At 40.9% G+C, this 9323-nt stretch overlaps 1 pseudogene; it reads right to left on the bottom strand.

Annotated features, from left to right (window-relative positions):
* Positions 1–426: 426 nt before the first annotated feature.
* On the bottom strand, positions 427–4195 carry LOC146635862 (GTPase IMAP family member 8-like; annotated as a pseudogene).
* Positions 4196–9323: the final 5128 nt, after the last annotated feature.

Genomic DNA, 9323 nt, shown 5'->3' with positions numbered 1-9323 from the left:
TCTCCTCCTTGTATAAGCTCGCCACAATATACTCTGTTTCTCTTTCTAACACATACTGAAAAAAGGTTCACACTATTACTGTTATTATTTTTCATTTAATTCCTTGTTTACCAGCTGATGATACATTGGGGCAAAAAAGTATTTGGGAGACACAGATTGCTGTCCCACTTAAAAAGATGAGAGAGGCCTGTAATTTTCTGCATAGGTTCACTTCAACTGTGAGAGACAGAATGTAAAAAAGAAACCCAGGATATCACATTTTATGATTTTTAAATAATTTATTTGTATAATGGTGCAGAAAATAAGTATTTAGCACGCACAAACAAGCGAGAATTCTCTCCCTCACAGACCTGTTACTTCTTCTTTAAGAAGCTCTTCTATCCTCCACTCGTTATCAGTAAGACACATCTCCACACCTTCAAACAGTCAGACTCCAACCTCCACTATTGCCAAGACCAGAGAGCTGTCTAAGGCCACAGGGACAAAACCCGCGAGAATGTTATGTGGTATAAACGCCACTTGCCATGTTTGGAGGGGGAAGAATGCTGAGTTGCATCCCAAGAACACCATACCCACTGTGAAGCATGGGGGTGGAAAAATCATGCTTTGGGGCTGTTTTTCTGCAAAGGGGACAGGCCAATGAAGGAGTGGCTTTTAAAAAGCATTTCAAGGTTCTGGAGTAGCCTAGCCAGTCTCCAGACCTCAATCCAATAGAGAATCTGTGGAGGGAGTTGAAAGTCTGTGTTGCCCAGCGACAGTCCCAAAACATCACTGCTCTAGAGGAGATCTGCATGGAGGAATGGTCCAAAATACCAGCAACAGTGTGTGAAAACCTTGTGAAGACTACAGAAAACGTTTGAACGCTGTCATTGCCAACAAAGGGCATATAACAAAGTATTCAGATCAACTTTTGTTATTGACCAAATACTTATTTTCCAAATAAATTCTTTAAAAAGACAATGTGATTTTTGGGGTTTTTTTTTTCTCATTTTGTTCTTTACAGTTGAGGTATACTTATGATGAAAATTACAGGCCTCTCTCATCTTTTTAAGTTGGAGAACTTGCACAATCGGTGGCTGCCAAATACTTTTTTGCCCCACTCTAAATGTTGACTTCCACTGAGTATTACTGTGTAACACAATCCCCCAATTTCAATTTAAAAATTGTTTTTAATGCAAAATCCACTACAGCTCCTGATGCAAATCCAGCCGACCCTGCAGCTCCTATACCTTTCACTCCTTGAGCAAAATATCCAACACCAACTCCAACACTAACTGCAGCACCAACAGCAGTAGCAACTCCAGCACTAACTTTTGCAGCAGTTCCACCAATAATGGCATCCCATTTCCCCCGAGTAACCTCGTTCCTTCTTTCTGCTTTGTATCTTGCTTCTTTGGCCGTCATCTCTGGATTTTCTTTCCGAAGTCGTTCCATCTCTGTTTTTATGGCTTTCTCTGCCTCTTCAAACATATTGGTGGTGTAGCATCCTCCTTTTCTTTCAGTCAGATTGTTGATTTCCTTCAGCACCTCAGAGGGATTCTTGTTTCTGCTGTTAAAAACATGATATCCTCCACGGCACTGACTGATAAAGTCTTTGAGATCTGGATGTTTGATTGCTTCTTCTATGGTGTCTTTATTCTCATCATCTTCATGGATTACCAAGGCCATTGTGTAATCAGCTGCTTGTTCACCAAATATCTTCTGAATGAATCAAATCAACACGTTTCCTTCTTACACTCTGATGTTACAGAGGAAGAGAAGTCTGTTGATCTAAATACTTTTCCCTTTAAGATGATGTTTCCTGCTGCACTCTTCCCAACTCTGGTTTTCCCAACAAGAACAATCCTGAGGTCGGCTTCTGGTTTTTTCATGGCTCTCTGAGCTTTTCTGAACATTTCATTAGTGTAGCATCCTCCTCCATTTCTCGCAATCATTGTGTTGATCTTCTCCAGCAGCTCTCTGACCTGAAAGGGATTCTTGTTTCTGTTGTTAAAGACATGATATCCTCCACCGCACTGACTGATGAAGTCAGTGATATTTGGATTATCATTGATCATTTTTTCTATGGTCACCCCATCTGCCTCAAGATTGTCTCCACAGGTGAACAAGACCATAGTGTAACATGCTGACTGTTCTCCAAACATGTTCTGGATGATTTTGACAGTTTTTTGTTCTTCTTCTGTGAATCTGTTGGTCTGAATCACAACCAGGAACACATGAGGACCAGGAGCAGCAAGGCAGATGCAGCTACTGATCTCTTTCTTCACATTGTCTTCAGTTTTTTTGGTGTCAAATAAACCTGGAGTATCAATTACATCCAGTGTTTGACCTTCAAACAGACCTATTTCCTTCTGACACTCTGATGTCACTGTGGAAAAACATGCTAAACTTTTAAAAGCTTTTTCTCCTAAGATGGTGCTTCCTGATGCACTCTTACCAACTCCAGTTTTCCCAACAAGAACAATCCTAAGGTAAGCATCTCTGAACATTTCAACTGTGTAGAATCTTCCTGCATTTCTCTGAACCATGATGTTGATCTTCTCCAGCAGCTCTCTGACCTGAGAGGGATCCTTGTCTTTGTTGTTAAAAATATGATATCCTCCACCACACTGACTGATGAAGCCACTGAGAGCTGGATTATCACTGATTAATTTTTTTATGGTGTCTCCATCTGACTTCAGCTCATCTCCATGGGTGAACAAAACTAATGTGGAACAAGCTGACTTTTTCCAAACATGTTCTGAACAATTTTCACTGTTTCTTGATCTTCTTTTGTGAATCTGTTGGCCTGAATCACAACCAGGAACACATTAGGACCAGGAGCAGCAAAGCAGATGGCTCTCTCCATCTCTGCTGTCAACTCATCTTCAGGCTTACGGGTGTCAAACAGACCTGGAGTATCAACTACAGCCAGCTTTTGACCTTCAAACTTTCCTCTTTCCTTCTGACACTCTAATGATATCACTTCGAAAGCATTCTCCTTTCCTAGGATGGTGTTTCCTGATGCACTCTTTCCAACTCCAGTTTTTCCAAGAAGCAAAATCCTGAGTTCTGGCTTCTCTGGTTCTTCTAGTTTTGCTGAAGAGTAATAAACATTTTAAAGGTAAAATTTAAAGTTAATATATTCACAATTCAAACTCTGAAGACAAACAATGTGTATTTTCTATTATGTCAAGTGTGTCTCTGGACTGTTGGAGGAAGAAAACGCATGCGAACTCCAGGAAAAAAATAAAAAGATCACAGAAGGATTTGAACCAGTAACCTTCTTACTGTGTCAATTATTATAGATCATGATGTCAAGACACCATCTCTCCCTCACCCTTCAACCTCTATATGACTTCCTCTTCATGTGCGCCATATATGATGATACCTACAGTATAGTAATATTTAACTGTTTAGAGACTCCAAACCAGTAGGTGCCTGACTTCTGTCACCCCTGTTACATCAAATTAAATAAAGAAAAGGCACACAGATACTGTAATTTTCTCAGTTTAAATAGTTGATGTGTTTTCTATGTTCTATTGTAAATAAAATCTGGGTGTTAGATTTTCTAATCATTGCAATCTGGCTTTATTTAGATTTTACAAATATTTTGGAATTGGATCAAACAAGGAAATAAAGTCTTGGTAGATTTGGTGAGTGGACCATTAATCTGAAGCGGGGTAAAGAATCATGTTTATTAGTGAACAGAACAAATGTTGAAGGAGACGAACAAGAAAACACCTTCCTTTTTTTGTTCCTCTGTAGTTTTGTAGAAAAACTGTTCAAATCTTTTTTTTCCCACTTCTCGTGTCATCAAGAAACTCCAGATGACATTAATTGAAAAAAATTCTGTTCCTACGTTCTTTCTGACTCTAAGCTTTAATAAAAGAAAATAACTTTTCAGTCAAACTTTTCTTTTAACTTTTGAGAGTTGATGTTCATGTTGGGCATTTCATGAACCAGCTTTTGGATTTGTAGACTAAAATTCTGATTTGAATCACAGTGTACAAAGAACCATTAAAAGCAGTAATAACAAAGGGAAATTGTTAAAGGGATAGATCAAACAAGGACATAAATTAAAATAATGTCTAGGATCTGATACATGTTTGGTTTAATAAGTGGCTGTTGACTTTTATTTGCCTTTATATAAAATTAATGTTATAGATTAGTATTTTTAAATGTACTCACCAGGACTAGTGTGTTTGCTGGCCATGTCTGTCTTTTATTGGCAATTGATGTGTGATTTTCTGGCTCTGCTGATGTTCTGCTGCTCAGCAGTTTCCTCTTTATCGCTCTGCAGTGTTGGAACGTGTGGAAACGTGTCTGAGAAGTGGGGCAGAAAGGTGAGAAGGACACAGGAACAGCTAGTTGTTAGTTACATGTGATTCAAGTTGAGTTACTTTTGTATGAGAGAAGAGTTCATATTTTGTGTTTGGTGTATTGAAGAAAAAAGGAGAGCTAATCTCAAATCCTAGTTTTTGGCCTATGTAATTGTGGAGATCTGAGTATTGACAGTTAATCACAGACTCCGTATTTAATATTGATGTTTCTATTGCTTTCACAAACCTGCATGAAGACCCTGTCTGGGACATTAACTTTGTGACTCAAACTAGGAGTACAGTGGCTTGTGCCACCCTGAATGGAAATCAGCATTATATATGCCAGCTGAGGGTTTAAATTCTTATTTTCCATGTCATCATATTTCTGTTTGGCTTTTGAATATCCATCCATCCATTTGCTACTGCTTATCCTTTTCAGGATCACTGGAGCCTATCCCAGGTGTTTTAGGGCGAGAGGCACGGTACACCATGGAGAGGTCGCCAGTCTGTTGCAGGGCTGACACATAGACGGAGACAACCAAGCGCACTCACATTCACACCTATGGGCAATTTAGTGTTTCCAATTAACCTAACCCCTCTAACTGCATGGAGAACCCACACAAACACGGGGAGAACATGCAAACTCAGGACCTTCTTGCTGTGAGGCAACAGTGCTAACCACCATGCTGCCCACGGTGGCTTTTTAATAAATCAAAGAAAGAGCATATCAAAGGTATGATATCTGACCAGGGATCCAGGGCAACGCCCAGAAGCTAGGCAAATACTTTCTCTGTAACATATCACACAGCCAAATCTAGCCTCCACTCTGTACAACTGAAGAGCATAGCATGTTACATAATGTTACGTTACATATGGCCCAAAAATCTCGATATTATTTAGCTGGATGGTGATACACGATATATATCTCAAGCTTTTTTTAAAGCCATAAAGTAAGAACAAAAAGAGAGTCCTTAGTCAAAGCTGTGTCCCAGATCTCACACAGGCACTTTTATTAACATCCAGCGTAGATGTACATAAAAAAAACAACTCAGAAATAAATTATCAGCATTTATTAAATAGTAATGCTCCATAAATAAAATAAAACAATGTTGTTTTTGTGCATAAAAAAAGCTCACAATTGTGCAGTCAAAATGTAGCGTTAACGTCATTTTAACGAGCTTAACGCTACCAGCACTAAAATAGTAATTTCCAGATGTTTTCTTTTAACCGACCAGCTCCTCTTTGATAGCTGCCGTGTCCATCTTGTTGTTGCCTGCAGGTGAAGCGATGGGGGAGGGGGAGTTGTGTTCAGTGAAGGAGAGAGGCAAGGCAGAGTAACGTTGCGTAGAGACAAAAGTGGACGAAAGAGAGGAAAACTTTCAGCTCCACGAGTATAATTATAACGTGACAGAACAGAGGGCGACACAAACAGCACACAGGAGGAGATCAGGTCAGAGTGGACACACATGGGGAACACAGAACCTGGAGGAATCAGGGTGAAGCAAAACTGAATATGAAACACACAAGATGGGAGACTAGCAAAATAAAAAAGGAAGTACACACACACAGACAGACACATACAAACTAAGACACGTGAACTTGACACTGGGACAGAGGAGAGACATGGAGACATGATGAACTAGGTGAGACCAAGGAGTAAAACGCACAGGCACAGGCACAAAACACTGAGATGAAACTAGGACGGACTAACAGAATGAAATTAGATGCAGAAAATACAAAAGTAAAGACCAACTAATACAGAACTAGAATATGAAAATCTCTTGAATCCAAAAGTGTCATGGTCCTGGGTCGTTGACCCAGCGTTTTGTGTTTTGTGACTATTTCCCTCTGTTCTAGTTATTCTGTGTCCTCCCCCCTTGTGTCCGGTTCGGGTTCTAGATTTCCTGTTTTACTTTGTAGGTCTGTGTCTCGTTATGCCCATTAAGTTCCAGCTGTGTCCCCTCCTGTGTGCCATTTCCTCATTACCTGGTGTGTGTATTTATAGTTGGTGTCTGCCTGTGCTCCTCGTCGGCTCGTCTGCACTCATCCGTGTATTTCTGCGTATCTCTGCATTCATCTGCGTTCCATGGTGTCCTGTCTCTGCGTCCCTCTGCCCCGCACCCCCTTTGTACGGTCTCAGGTTTGCTATTTAGTTTCTCCCAGTTTAGGTTTCCGTTTGTAAAGTACTCATACCTCGTTGCCTGTTTTTGTCACCACCACCTTTGTAAATAAAACATCACTCGTATCATCAGTTTGCTGCATCTTGGGTCCTCCTTTTCCTCCACACCACACGGCTCCCTCCGCCAGCCGTGACAAAAAGAATGAGTCACAACACAAACTCATAATCTGGCTCAAAGACCCAGGACCATGACAGTGATATAAAGACTTGCACAGACATTCATACATGTATGTAACCCTTTAAATATAAGTGTGGACACATAAGGGGCTGAGAAAATAATAAGGAAAAGGCCAAAGAACCAGAAATTTCACACGGATGTGTCTCTGCTACACGGCACTTTGGTTGAGGTCTACACTAATCCGGATAAATTTGAGAACGGCGTTTTCGTCTAAAAACGCTGCGCATCCAAACTGAGCCCGTTCTGGTAGTGAGAACGTGTTATCCAAACTATCATTTTTAATCATTTCCGAAGAGTTGTTCATCCACACTGAAACGACTGAAAACGCGTACGTTCCTGTACTGCGCATGTGTGAAACTGCTCCATTTGAACAATTCAATACATGAAAAGTACATTAACAGGCTCGCATATAGTCCACATATGCCTCAAACACTATTATAAAAACTTTAGTTTTTAGATGTTCTAGATGAGCCCATAAATCCAACTCGGTTGTGCATAAGACAAAAAGCCGACTGTAAAGCTAATTACTGTGCATCCAGTTACTGAAACGGGCAGAAGGAAACCCGAACGAAAGCTGAGAAAGTGAAAGCAGAACTTCTCTAATGTAGCCCAGAGAAGTAGCAGTCCGCTGTTAAGATATCAGCCTCACACCAAGACCAGACTGCCTGTAATGTACCGTAAAATTAACATTTACAGTAAAGAGACCATTGTGACAGCAGTAATGCTAAGATTGTAACAACTCAAAGTTACACACCAATCAAACGGCGCCGACCGATTCTTAAACAAAGTGGCCAAAATGAGGTTTCTGCAGCTCCAACCTATAAAAACACCTGTTTACTACCAGGGCCCTGTTTCAGGAAGCCGGTTTAGAAAACTCAGAGTGAAAAACGATACTCAGGGTTGAGTAACCCCGAACTGTCCAACTCGGAATATTCGGTTTCAGAAAGGCTGATAACAATTAGTTCAGTCAACGCGGAGTTGCTTTAACCCCAAGTGAAGCGCGCGGACGAGGATACATAAAGCCCTGATAAGCGGAGCACAGATTAAGCGAGTCACCATGGAGACGGAGGGAAAGAAGGCGCGGTCAATGTATTTTACAGCGCTTGAGGCCGAAATTCTGATGGCAGCATATGCCGATAACATGAAAATTCTGCGGAAAAAAGTAACACAGCCACAGCTGCAAAAGAAAGGGAGCATGCATGGCAAAACATAGCCGACAGAGTCAATGCCTGAGTGTTAATTTAAACATTGATCTAGGGATTTCCACCCATTTAACACGTTATTTTATCATATGTTATTTTATTTGTTATTTTATACATTTTATTTTGTGATGATGTGAGCGCAGGTGCAACCCAACAGGCCCCAAACGTTCCTGGCAGCAAGTAAAAATGAAATATAAAAATATAGTCCAAACAGGTAAGGTGTAATTGTATTATGAGCCATAGTGCTTGGTCTGTTTGTCCCATGTAAATCAATTGCAGTTAGAGGCTACATTAATTTCCCCTCTGTAAGCACTTATTGCAATTATCTGAGCACATTACAAGTACATATTTGCTTACTCTGTATGCTCAAATGTGGCCCGTTATAGCCAACAGATAAAAAGCGGAGGCCCGAAAAACAGGTGGGGGTCCTCCACCACCACCACTCACAGAGGCTGAGCAGTTGGCCCTCAGCCAAAACAGTGGGCGCCCTGTGGCCGAAGGCATCTCTGCGGGGACATCCTCTGAGTCAATAACCCCGCAAGACACAAGTGCCTACATAAGAGGTAAATTCAAAATAATACATGATGTGCATACATCCTTTCTTCACAGTCACCTTTGCAGTGCGACTCATTCATCTGATAAACTCTTCACCATAATGGATTATTTTGTAGTGAAGTTATTTTCCGACTGATTTTGCCTTCCCTCAGTCTTGGTTGTCTTTGAGAGCATAATGACAATGAAGTGTAAGGTGATTGGTATGTTTGTTAATTGCCATTTGGTCCCTTGTAAGTTATAAGTGACCTGTATAAACCTCATATTCTATCAGTTGATGGTGGTGGTGTACTGCATCTGGTGCAGCCTCCTGTTGAGCCAGACCAACATGCAGTTGTGAGTAATACTCCACAGATTATATGAGTGTACAGTAGAACAGCAATGTTGTTTATTTCTTTACTACAGGAAAATAATGAAGAAACATTGACAGCTGTTACAGAGGAGGAAGCAACAGAGACACTTTATGAGGTTTACATCTTTTAATACTTTGTGTACAGGAAACACAGGCGACCAATAAAGCCAGTTGAACAAAAAATCAGTTTATTCTTCTTTCAACATGTTGAGGTGATGGGTCAAAGGAAATGATTGTGACATATGGTGTCTCTGACTGCACTTCCATCTTGTATGTCCGTGCGAGGGTCAGGATGTTCATGGTTTGGATCACTGCTGATGTTTGGTTCAGAAGGACAGTGTTCTCCTCTAATTGTGGCAATGTTGTGAAGAATCACACATGCCACAATAATGTCACATGCCCTTTCTGGGGTGACCCTGAGTCTTTGCAGGCACTGGAACCGGGCCTTAAGCATTCCGATAGTCATTTCAATTCTGGCTCTTGTCCTGCAATTAGCCAGATTATATCGCTGCTGTGGGCCCGGTTCAGGGTCAGGGTAAGGGGTAAGCAAATAGGGTAA

This window comes from Diplotaxodon limnothrissa, linkage group LG3, assembly GCF_057381915.1.
Source record: "Diplotaxodon limnothrissa isolate DT_005_m linkage group LG3, D_limnothrissa_male_GT1.1, whole genome shotgun sequence".
In the NCBI taxonomy this organism is placed as follows: domain Eukaryota; kingdom Metazoa; phylum Chordata; class Actinopteri; order Cichliformes; family Cichlidae; genus Diplotaxodon; species Diplotaxodon limnothrissa.
This window is presented reverse-complemented; position numbering and strand designations above follow the sequence as displayed.